Source organism: Otolemur garnettii, unplaced genomic scaffold, assembly GCF_000181295.1.
Source record: "Otolemur garnettii isolate 467f Iridium unplaced genomic scaffold, OtoGar3 scaffold00241, whole genome shotgun sequence".
Classification (NCBI taxonomy): Eukaryota; Metazoa; Chordata; class Mammalia; order Primates; family Galagidae; genus Otolemur; species Otolemur garnettii.
The window spans coordinates 181,830-193,589 of NW_003852636.1; the positions used below are offsets into that span (position 1 = coordinate 181,830).

General features: G+C 42.4%; 1 protein-coding gene and 1 pseudogene across 1 annotated transcript in view; one reads left to right on the top strand and one right to left on the bottom strand.

The window, feature by feature from the left end:
• OPHN1 (oligophrenin 1) overlaps window positions 1-11,760 on the bottom strand; it is a 443,853-nt gene that overhangs the window by 142,234 nt on the left and 289,859 nt on the right. The gene's annotated exons all lie outside the window — the stretch shown is intronic.
• LOC105888254 lies at window positions 8,667-9,927 on the top strand (annotated as a pseudogene).

Consider the following 11,760-nt stretch of genomic DNA (forward strand, 5'->3'; position numbering starts at 1 on the left):
ACCCAAATTTGAGGTTTTTGTTAGCTGTGACGCCACAGCACTCTATCAAGGGCGACACAGTAAGACTCTGTCAAAAAAAAAAAAAATCACTAATACCATAGGCATTAGGGTCATAGGAGAATAACAATTTTCTTCTTACTCCCTAGTTTTGCTTTGTCAGCCTACATTCAGTCCTCCAAGCATACGGATTCTTTTATCTGACATAGCTATAAATACAATCAAGGAAGAATGTAAAGTCACAGGGATAGCTGAGGGGAATACAGCAAAACATAGGCTATTGTTGATTTTTTTAAAAGTACAAAAATTTTTTAAAAGGCTATTGGAACTAGGCTTTAAGACTCTTAAAATAACCCAGCAAGGGCAAGAAATGGACCCAGAAGTCTAATTTTTCTTTCAGTTGTAAAAATAAATGTTCAGGGTTATATAATGTGGTAGCAACATTTTCCCCAAACAGACATGGGTTAAATCAAGAACAAACTGTCTACGGATGCTATTGTACCTTATATCTGACTTTTGAGGATTTTCTTTTTAGTTTAATGTAATCAAGTGAATATTGAGGCAACAGCAACTGTGTGTCCCACAGTCTGAATGTAACAGGCATTGCAGAATTCCATAAGAACCTCCTATAGATGAGCAGCTGACTAGGGACAAATTGAGGACCACACAAAATCCCAAGGGAACAACATGTCCAGACATCCAGAGCCAATGAACATCTGTCCTAGCTGGAGGAAGTTAGCATAAACTGCCAAAGGTTTAAAACACTGACTCTGGTTCAGCAAATCTTCCCTTTATGTACTTACTGAGCAGGCTCCTTCTCAGGCCAAATGAAGCTGGGATCACATTTGGGCTGGCAAGACCAGCTGTGGAGCTGACAGCTGTTGTCCTTCCTCCTCCCACTTGGAAGGGAATGTGAGCTTATATAACACCTTCCACCCACATGCACCAGTCCCTGGAGATTTTGGCATACAGCAAAGGCAGGGCTGTGAGCTCACAGTGAAGAGTGTATGACTCTTTGAATGGGAGGATGATGCTTCTGGGGGCAGGACATTGACATATATAACAATATACTAAGGACTTCCTTTACAAAGACACTCCAGCAAATATTTACATAATTCTTGCTGGGGGGACCATGAGAAGAAATAGTAAACATAAGAGAAAAACTTAAAACTACAATGTAAAATTCACCTTCAACAATATATACAAAATTCACATTTAGAACTTTTTTTGAGATAAGTTTGAGTGTAGGAAAAAGTAGATGACACAGTTCAGAACCTTCCCAGAAAGCCAAGACACATGAAATCACTGGCTCTCAATCTTTGCCCCAAAGGAATTCGCCTCATTGCTCGAATCCTGTGTCACAGAAAAGGCAATTCCAAATAGTACTGCAGACTCAAAAAACCAAAAAAAAAAAAATCATATAGACAAATAAATCAAGCTAAGGTTTATAATCCTCATATGCAAATTAAAGGAGAGGACTTAAACAGGTACTTTTGAAATATATACAAGTAGTTCACAGAAACAGAACTAATGTTTCAGTACCAAACATGCTTTTATGTACTATCTCATTTAATCCTCATGACAACTTTGTAACATAGAGATAATTATCCACATTTTAAATTTGAAAATGAGACTCAAGGATATGGAAGGCAGGTATGCTCACAATTATATCACAAATGCCTCCAAGTACTTGACTCCGTATCACAAAACTAATAAGGAGCAGCTGGGCTGGTCACTGTTGATCCTGTGGATCTTGTTACTCCCTGCATGACTACATGGTACAGTGGTTAAGGGTGTGGAATCTGGAATCAGACTACTTGGGTTCAAGCACCAATTGCACTCCTTCCAGTGTAGGGTTAACGACTCTCCTTAAGTCTTAAGTTTTTGTTGTTACTATTCTTTGTTCATGTTTGCCTTTTTAATTTGTTTATTATCATGTGTTAAAGATGAATACATAAAGAGTCCTCACCTCATGGATATTTGAAGATTGAATGAATTACATCTGTAGTATACTTTGAAGAATGCTTGGCACTATATGAACACAATATGAATATTTGAAAAATAAACAAATGTACATATATGTTTATAATGCCCTAAAGTTAGAAAAGATCATGAGTCATATCTAGCCCACTGTGCAGCTGTCAGGATGAACTCCACTTCACATACCACATAGCAACGGATGGCATTATGAAAGATATTTGGGAGTAGCAGTGCTATACCATTTTCCTTAGCAACATAAAATATTTAAATACCATTACATGGCTGGGTTAGTTGGCTCATGCCTATAATCCTAGCCCTCTGGGAAGCTGAAGTAGGAGGATTGCTTCAATTCAAGAGTTTGAGACTAACCTGAACAAGTGTAAAACCCCCATCTCCACTAAAAATATACAGATTGACAAGGCATGGTGGTGGGCAACTGTAGTCCAAGCTACTACTCAGGAGGCTGATACAGGAGGAACACTTTAACTGAGGAGTTTGAGGTTGCTGTGAGACTATGGTACTCCAGCCAGGGCAACAGAGTGAGACTCTGCCTCAAAATAAATACATAAAATAAAAATAAATGCTATTACATACAGAAAGTAATTCCTCAGCTTGAACATGAACTCTTCATACTATGATTTTAGCCTACTTCCCACCATACAGTCCTTGGAAGAAATTGAAAAGGGACAAGCATGACAATGTAGGAAATGGAATCGAACTAAAATAGAGGAAAAAATCTAGGATAAAACCTCTACCAATACCACCCAAGAATTTGCTCTACTTCTGTAGTGATCAAGACACAGGAATATGAGTAGAATGATAGGTTCTAGTCTTGACTCTTATTCCACCTACCTATTTGAACATAAGCTAATCACTATATCCATTTTGCTCCAGCATCCTTATGTAGGTAATAAAAATATTAAATGGAGCCATCTAAAAGGCCCCAAATGTTAAAATATAGTGAGGGAAAATGACTTGCTCAAGGAAAAATCAGATACCACAACACTCTTCTCACTACACATGTAGAAAACATATCTTAACAAAGACAAAGCTTTCGCCTCCTGTCTCCTTATCACCACAAATTTTCAAACCAAGACACAGTAAATTGAATTATTTTCAAATCTCCCCAATTCCCTATGTCAAAAGTTTTATGCTGGGTGACATCACAGTTCTTCCCCATATAAGGAGAATTTATTTCATTTTCTTACTGAGATCAGGCTTGGCCAAATGACTCTATTTTGACCAATTTGTAAGGAAGTGATGGTTGATAACCTTTGAGTCCCTCTTTTAAAATCTCACATGCTCTCTGTTTACCCACCACCATAAACTTTGCTATCATGGTAAGAAGAATTTGCTTCAGGAAGACCAGAAAAATAGAGACAGGAGGAGCAGGCCTTAACAGAGCTCATAAACTGAGCAAATCTTCAACAAATGTTATTGAGTTCAATGAAGCTACCCCAAATAAAGATATATGAGCTAGAAATAAATGCTTATTGCTCTATGCCACTGACTTAGGGAATGCTTTCCTGTGTTTTACTTGTGGTAGAGAGCCAATATACAAAGTTTGTCAGAGCTCTCAAGAAAAACATCTATTGGCTAAGATAAATTTCTCAAAGGACTAAAAATTAGAGACCAAATTAAATTGTCATACATATCAGCAAACAACCTCATCTACCAAACATTACACATTATCTCCCAATGTGAGATTTTCCTTTGAACTCAAACACCAGCTTACTTAAAGTACTTTATTCTCTGTCTATTTCCTCCTTTGCAAATGAAGATAACAGTATGACTCAAAAAAGATGATGCATAGAAAATACATTACTGGCCAGGCGTAGTGGCTCATGCATATAATCCTAGCACACTGGGAAGCTAAGGAGGGAGGATCCCTTGAGTGCAGGAATTCAGAGACCAGCCTGAGCAAGAGTAAGAAGTTGTTTATACTAAAATAGAAAAACAAACCAGGCGTTGTGGTGAGTGTCTGTAATCCCAGCTACTTGGGAGGCTGAGGCAAGAGGATCACTTGAGCCCAGGAGTTTGAGGTTGATGGGAGCAATGATGCCTTGGAACTCTAGCCTGGGGCAACAGAGTGAGACTCTTTCTCAAAGAAATGCATAGGGGAGGGGCAAGATGGCTGACTAGAGCCAGCCTCTGACAGAAGCTCCCATCCAGAGGGAAGGATGTCCAGAAAGTACCCAATTAAGCTGAAGTCTGGGAGCCAAGCTAAGAGATGAGTGATAACTGCAGGTCACCTCTGCTGAGGCAAGCTGCGACTCCAAGAAAGCAAACTTCAGGTACAAAATTCATCCCAAAAGAAAGGTGTCTGTCTTCTCCCCCATGAAAGTTTTGGGGCGTTTTTTCTTTTTCTCTTTGTTTGCAGGCGAGCAGTGAACTGAGGACCTCTTGTCTCACCCCATGGGTGAAAGCTGTAGGAAGTGGGGTCTACTTCCCCAGAGGGACCCTGTTGTGACCCTAAGAACTCTCTTGCCAGGCAGAAAAATTGAACTAACATTTTCCCTGCCATTCTGAAATTCCAGTCCACCCTTTCCCCTTTGCCTGACGAACCACAAGCCTACCCCCTTCAGAGACTGCAGGAAGAGGCTCATGAGCAGTATTCCCCCACCCCTCCGCCAGACCAAGCACTCTGTACCCCCCAAGCCCCCAGGCCAGAGCCTTGCATCCTGCGCCCTGCCCCCCCCTACCCTGCAGAAGCCTCCACACTGCACCTGGCCTCCGAAGAATTGTAAGCCAAGCACTCTCCTTGCTGTAGTCACTGGGCACCAGGCACTGCCAAAACCGTGTGCAACATCCCCCAACCTGCTGCTGGATCCCTGTGCCCTGCACTCCCAGAGCTGCTCCAACAGCCAGAACTCCCTGGCTGTGGCAATCACCTGGGAGCTGTGCAGGGTCACTTCCCACAAAGATTCAGCAACAACAGAGCGATTCTGCTGGGGTCTAATCTTGGAGAGATACCTCCCCAACTCTGAGGACTGCCAGAGGAAACTAGAACTTGCTCTATAGGGATACCGGTGCTGCAGAGCAGCGGGGGCAAAGGCGCAGTAGCTGTGGGAGAAAAGCATTTGCTGACTTGTTACCCTTCAGACTAGTGGATGTTGAGTACCAGAAGCAGGCAGGCATCAGCTTCCCTAGCCAGATGGTGTCAGAGGGTAGTGGCTGGGCTGCAAAGGCACTGACCTTTCTTTAACTCTGACAGGCCCAAAGCCCCGGCACATCTGCTTATTGGAGGAAGCCGGACCTTATCTCTGTGGCGTCACTAGGGACTGGGCGTGAAAGAGGAACAAAATGGAGAAAGAGATACAGGTCCCTGGTCCAACTCTGCTACCAGGTGGGCCTTTCTGACTCCACAGAGCACCAGAGGGAACCAAATTTGAGCAGCCAGTAGATCTCCACCATCTAGTTACTGGAGACCTTTTAAATTTTCCCACTTGAGAATTCGTACTGACTGGGTCAACTGGTTTGGAACTCCTAACCTGGGCCCATCACCCAAGGACCCTTTCGGGTGGTACTCTGGTTGTGTGATAACGGAAAGTGTTGATTTTCCTCTTCCAGTTGTTGTCCATGGCGGGTGGGGTGTCTTAGTTGCTTGTATTTCTCCACAGCTAAGACTTCACCAGAGTCACTGATCCACTAGGATCAGACAAGAACCAGCTGAATACCAGACAGAGCTACCTAACCCCACCACACCAAGTAGGATTCGTCAGCCTCAGTCTGTAATACTTTACGGGTCCTTTGCAAAGCTATAGGGGAAAAAGTTGCAGTCATCAGTCCCAGATCCTTGACAAAGGGCTTGTTAACCACAACTCCAGGAATTCCAAATCCAATTTCACCTTACCTCCCCATCTGGCCAATGGTGAAAGACAATCATGAGGCAGAATCAGCAGAAAAACTCTGACAACATGAATAATCAGAGTAGATTAACTCCCCCAAGGAATGATATAGCAGACACAGCACAAGATCTCATTCATAAACAAATGGCTAATGTCAGAAATCAAGTTCAGAATTAGGATAGCAAATAAAATAAACAGAATGGAGGTAAAGATGGAATTAGAATTTCAAGGAGTGATTCAAAAGATGTCTCAAGAATGCAATGAATTCGGCTCGGCGCCTATAGCTCAGCCGGCTAAGGTGCCAGCCATGTACACCTAAGGTGGCGGGTTTGAATCCCCAGCCCGGACCTGCCAAACAACAATGACGGCTGCAACCAAAAAGTAGCCGGGCGTTGTGGCAGGCGCCTGTGGTCCCAGATACTTGGGAGGCGGAAGCAGGAGACTCGCTTGATCCCAGGAGTTGGAGGTTGCTGTGAGCTGTAATGCCACGGCACTCTGCCCAGGGGGACAGCTTGAGGCTCTGTCTCAAAAAAAAAAAAAAAAAGAATTCAATGAATTCAAAGACAAAATCACCAAAGATTTTTGACACATTGAGACAAGAACTTGCAGCCCTCAAAGATCTGAGAAATACAGTAGAATCTCTCAGTAACAGAATGGAGCAGGCAGAAGAAAGGATCTCTGACATTGAAGACAAAGCTTCTGAACACTCCCAAATGTTCAGAGGAAAATAAGTGGAGAAAAAAAAATGGATCATTCACTCAGAGAGCTCTGGGATAATTCAAAGAGATCTAATAGTCGCCATATAGGTAGTCCTGAAGGTGATGAGGTTGCTGCGAAGGATACAGATGCTTTACTTCATGAAATAATCAAAGATGATTTTCCAGACATGCTGAGAGATTCTGAAATCCAGATAGCAGATAGTTTCAGAAAACTGGCATGAGTCAATTCAAATAAAAATTCTCATAGACACATTATAATTAGCTTCACCAAAGTTAGTATGAAGGAGAAAATTCTGTAAGCAGCCAGATGTAAGAAAATCATAACCTACAAGGGGAAGAACAGTAGAATGACTGCAGATCTTTCGGCTGAAACCTTTCAAGCTAGAAGAGGGGTAGTCATCAACCTTTAATCTCCTTAAACAAAATAACTTTCAACCCAGGATCCTTTATACAGCTAAACTGAGTTTCATCTATGATGGAGAAATTAAGTACTTCAATGACATGCACATGTTGAAGAAATTTGCCGTAACTAAACCAGCTCTCCAGAATATTTTCAAATCTATCCTCCATAATGAACAGCACAATCCACCACCAAAGTAAATTCACTCAGAAACTTTTGATCAAATTCCAACTTCCACAGTGGCAAAGGATTGAAAATGTCCACTGGACTTTTGAAAAACTCTATACCCAAAATACTACCAGGTTTATCAATACTCTCAATTAAAGTGAATGGCTTAAATTGCCCTCTAAAAAGGCACAGGTTGGCTGACTGAATACAAAAACTCTGGCCAAACATCTGCTGCATTCAAGAATCTCTCCTTACCTTAAAAGATGAACAGAGGCCTTCCACTGCCACTGCAGGGCTGGCCACACAGGGGTGACCTGTTCCTCAAATTGCCAGGCAACTGAGGAGTCTCTCACTTCCGCGTGGGCCCCCCTGTATCTGGCAGCCACAAAGATGGCCGGGGGGCTACAGGTCTGTTGGTAAGCCACTGCTCTGCCCCACCAGAGCAGAGGAGCTGGGCACCAATGGGCCATGAGCACAGGAGGCAGCAGGGCACCCGGAGGAAGGGTCCGGGCTACACTGATCCACTGGTGCCCCAGGCTGCAGGCTCGGGCTCTGGGTCGATTTGGGGTTCCCAGGCCATGGGAGACCCCAGCAAGGCTTTCCAGCTCCTCCCTCTTCTTGCTTCACCAGAGGAGTGTGCTCCCATTAAGCAGTGTTTCTCCAAGTGAGGTTTGTGGGAGAATCTTGACTCCTCCACAGACATTTTTTTTTTTTTGAGACAGAGCCTCAAGCTGTCCCCCTGGGTAGAGTGCCATGGCATCACAGCTCACAGAAACCTCCAACTCCTGGGCTCAAGTGAGTCTCCTCCCTCTGCTTCCCAAGTAGCTGGAGACACAGGCACAATGCCCGGCTATTTTTTGGTTGTAGCTGTCATTGTTGTTTGGCAGGCCTGGGCTGGATTCGAAATTGCCACCTTAGGTGTATGTGGCTGGTGCTTTAGCCAGTTGAGCCACAGGCATCGAGCCGCTCCACAGACATTTGGAAGCAGACTGTTGGTGCTGTGGCCTGGGTGCCTGCAGTTTCCTCAGCATCCCTGATGGTTTTGATGCAGGTGGTCATAGCACCACACTTTGAGGGCACTTTCCACATAACAACAAGCCTCAGAGGGTGCAGTTGAGGGTGGAATCTGGAGCGTGTCACCACAGGTCTGGCCTTGGAATGGTGATGCTCCTCCACCTTAGGAGACCTGACTGGGTTGAGGGGAGGAATAGCTCTTAAATCCTAGGAAATGGGGTGCTGCTGTGTTACTGTCTTCAGATGGGTAGGGCTCTGGGTCAGGAGACATAGCCAGTGGTGAAAACAGGGAAAAAGGAGGTGGTGTGTAGTGGACCAGAAGAATTTGGCTTTGTCCTGCTGATGTGGATTGGAGTTGGCTTCATCACCTGCTAGTAGCCCAACCAAGTGTGGCCTCTGTACACATCTCTCTATTTTTTACCCCAGTGTCCTCATCTGTCAACAGGGATAGTAATCCCATCCATGTGAATTAGAGGGGGACCAGTATCACCATCGTTTTGAAGTTTCTGAAAGTATTGTTTGGCTAATGTTCAGGTGTCTGGGGAAGCAATGGAAGGTCACAAGGAAGAAGAGGTACTAGATATTTTTAGACTGAATGTGGGTGGCTGTATTTACATGGCATGGCATGGGTCATTGTGCCACTTTAAAGACTCTATCTTGGTGTGAACACTTTCCTCTAAAAACAGATGAGTCAGGGGCTTGTGTTATTGATCATGATGGACATCTATTTAAATACCTTTTGGATTATCCGCATGGAAAAGTTCAGATTTCCACAGATGAGCAAACCTGCATTGCCCTATTGGAAGAAGCTGATTAATTTGGCATCCCTTATCCGTACAGCTTGTCTGACCACTTGGCCAATGAAATGGAGACATATTCTTTAAGGTCAAATATAGAACTTAAAAAGGCTTTAACGGACTTTGGTGATTCATATGGTTTAGTTTGCAATAAACCAAGAGTTTAGGTTCTCCACTATCTTAAGACATCTGGCACAAGCTGCGAGAGTAGAATTATTGGTATACATGCCACAAAAACTGATGGAACAGATGCTATTGATTAGCAGCTGGGAGGAAGAATTCACATTAAAAGCATTTTTAAAAGAGAGGCTGAAAATAATGTTCAATACATTTGGAGCTATTATTCAGTAGCACAATTGAAGAAAATGATGGATGTCTTTGATGCTTGAGAAGGAAAAGGTGTCCACTACTGCTGGGTGCCTCATGAACTGATAAAATGCTGGAGTCTAGAAGAGCAGCCTTTACTTGGAAGCTTGCATCACATGACTCTGATTTGAAAGAGGCAGCTGGTATTCAATGAAGTTGAAGAAGGTGTGAACTGTAAGACCGGTCCTAAGCCAGACAGATTTCTGCCTTCCATAAGTACCCAAATTAAAGTCAAGAACTCAGTCTGAGTCTTGGTGTTTCCACCCAGTAAGGCTCTGCCAGCAACATATTGTTTTCAAGGTGGCAGCTACAGAAAGGCAGCTCAGCTCTCTGTGCCCCCAAAGGCCACTTCTCCTGTGGGGACAGGGGCAGCTGGGTGTTCTCAGGCTCCCTGTGGGGCCGAGAGCACTGAGAACGGAGATATATACCTGTCCCCAGCAAAGGTGCACTTCTAGGACAAGAAGCTAATGCCGCATCGCGTGATAAAATTGAAGAGGACTCCAGTGTGTGCATCTGAGGCCTCTCTGACAGCCTCCACTGCAAGCAGGCCGATCTGTGGCTCCAAGCCGCCTGCACCTGCAGCTTCCAGTATTGGGGATGTGCGGACTGAGGACAGGAAAGAGTAAGCTAATGGATAAGCTTGTGGACTTGAAACTCCTTTCAATCTTCCAGAGCTTTCAACCCATTTTTTACTAACTGGCGACACCATTTCTTGATGCAGGGGTGGGGAAAGGCTGTTTGTAGGGTTCTAAGTATAAACAGAAGGCAGAGAGACTTTAACTGGTTGGGGCTTTAGGTATTTCTCATTTTCCCAACTTTTAAATAATTATTTGTCCACAGAGTTTGAATTTCTGCTTTTTGTTTTTTTTAATGGTTAATTTGTAATAAGATAACAAAATAGTACAACAAAATAATCACTAGAGAAGTCCACGCTACTTTGTTCCTGAAATAAATGTTCCTTAGTGCAGCCTGGGGATAGGCATGATGTTTGGGCTTAGATCTTCCTGCCTGATGAATTGGAAAGGACAAATTAATGTTTCACTCAACTACATCACAGCCAAGATAGAAAATGTACATCCGGGGGAGCTGCCTGCAAGTTACCCTGGAAAGACTGCATGAGCAGAAAGGATGGGAAGGAAGAAAATGTATTGCATTAAGATCATACTTGGACTCTCCTTTAATAGAACTATTTTCTTTCCTAGATTGGGCTTTTCTTGCTCTTTTCTGTTAGCAGATTAATTTATGAACACCACAAGATTTCTCGGGATAAGAACAATCTAACATGTTTTGGAAAGAATTGTTAAAATGTCTTATTCAATTTAAATATGATCTTTTGAAATTACTTTGAAGAAAAGTTAAACTTTTTAAATAAAGTTAGTATTTTTCAGTAAAGACCATTGATGAGTCCTTCTGATTATAAAATACATATGATTATTTATACATAAAATTAATTTCCATGTAACTTCAATTTAGTATTTTTTTTTCCAGAGGGTTGCATAGGAGTTTTTCTTTTTTTTTTTCTTTTTTTTTAATTTATGTTTTCTTTTTTTTATTATTATTACATTAATGCAAACATGGGGTACAGTGTAGTGTTTTCATATACATTTTGAAATACTTTCATCAAGCTGGTTCACATAAATTTCATGTCATTTGTTTAGTCATTGTGTCAAAACATTTACATTCTAGTTCTAGAAAAATTCACTTGTACCCTTGTTAGACAGAAATATAGGTGATCTTTCCGGTCAACCTCCCACCACCCAGCCACCCTTCTCCCCTCCCCTTCCCCACCCCCTCCCCATATTCTTGGGCTAGAATTAAGTTGTTTCTTTCATTTGAGAAGTATATATTAGTTTCATAGAAGGGCTGTGTACATTGGATACTTTTTCTTCCATTCCTGTGATACTATGCTAAGAAGAACATTTTCCAGTTCCATCCATGTAAACATGAAGGAGGTAAAGTCTTCATTTTTCTTTAGGGCTGCATAGTATTCCATGGTGTACATATACCACAGTTTATTCATCCATTCGTGGATCGATGGGCACTTGGGCTTCTTCCATGACCTGGCAATTATGAATTGTGCTGCAATAAACATTCTGATAAAAGCATCTTTATTGTAATGTGATTTTTTATCTTCTGGATATATACCTAATAGTGGAATTGTACAATCAAATGGCAGGTCTATTTTTAGTTCTCTAAGTGTTCTCCAGATGTCTTTCCAAATGGAACATATTAGTTTACATTCCTACCAGCAGTGTAGGAGTGTTCCCTTTTCTCCACATCCATGCCAGCAACTCTGGTTTTGGGATTTTTGTGATATGGGCTAATCTTACTGGAGTTAGGTGATATCTCAAAGTAGTTTTGATTTGCATTTCTCTAATGATTAAGGATGGTGAGCATTTTTTTTTTATTGAATGGTAACTATGTACATTAAAACACTTCTGCGGTACAGTGTGGGGTTTTCACATGCAATC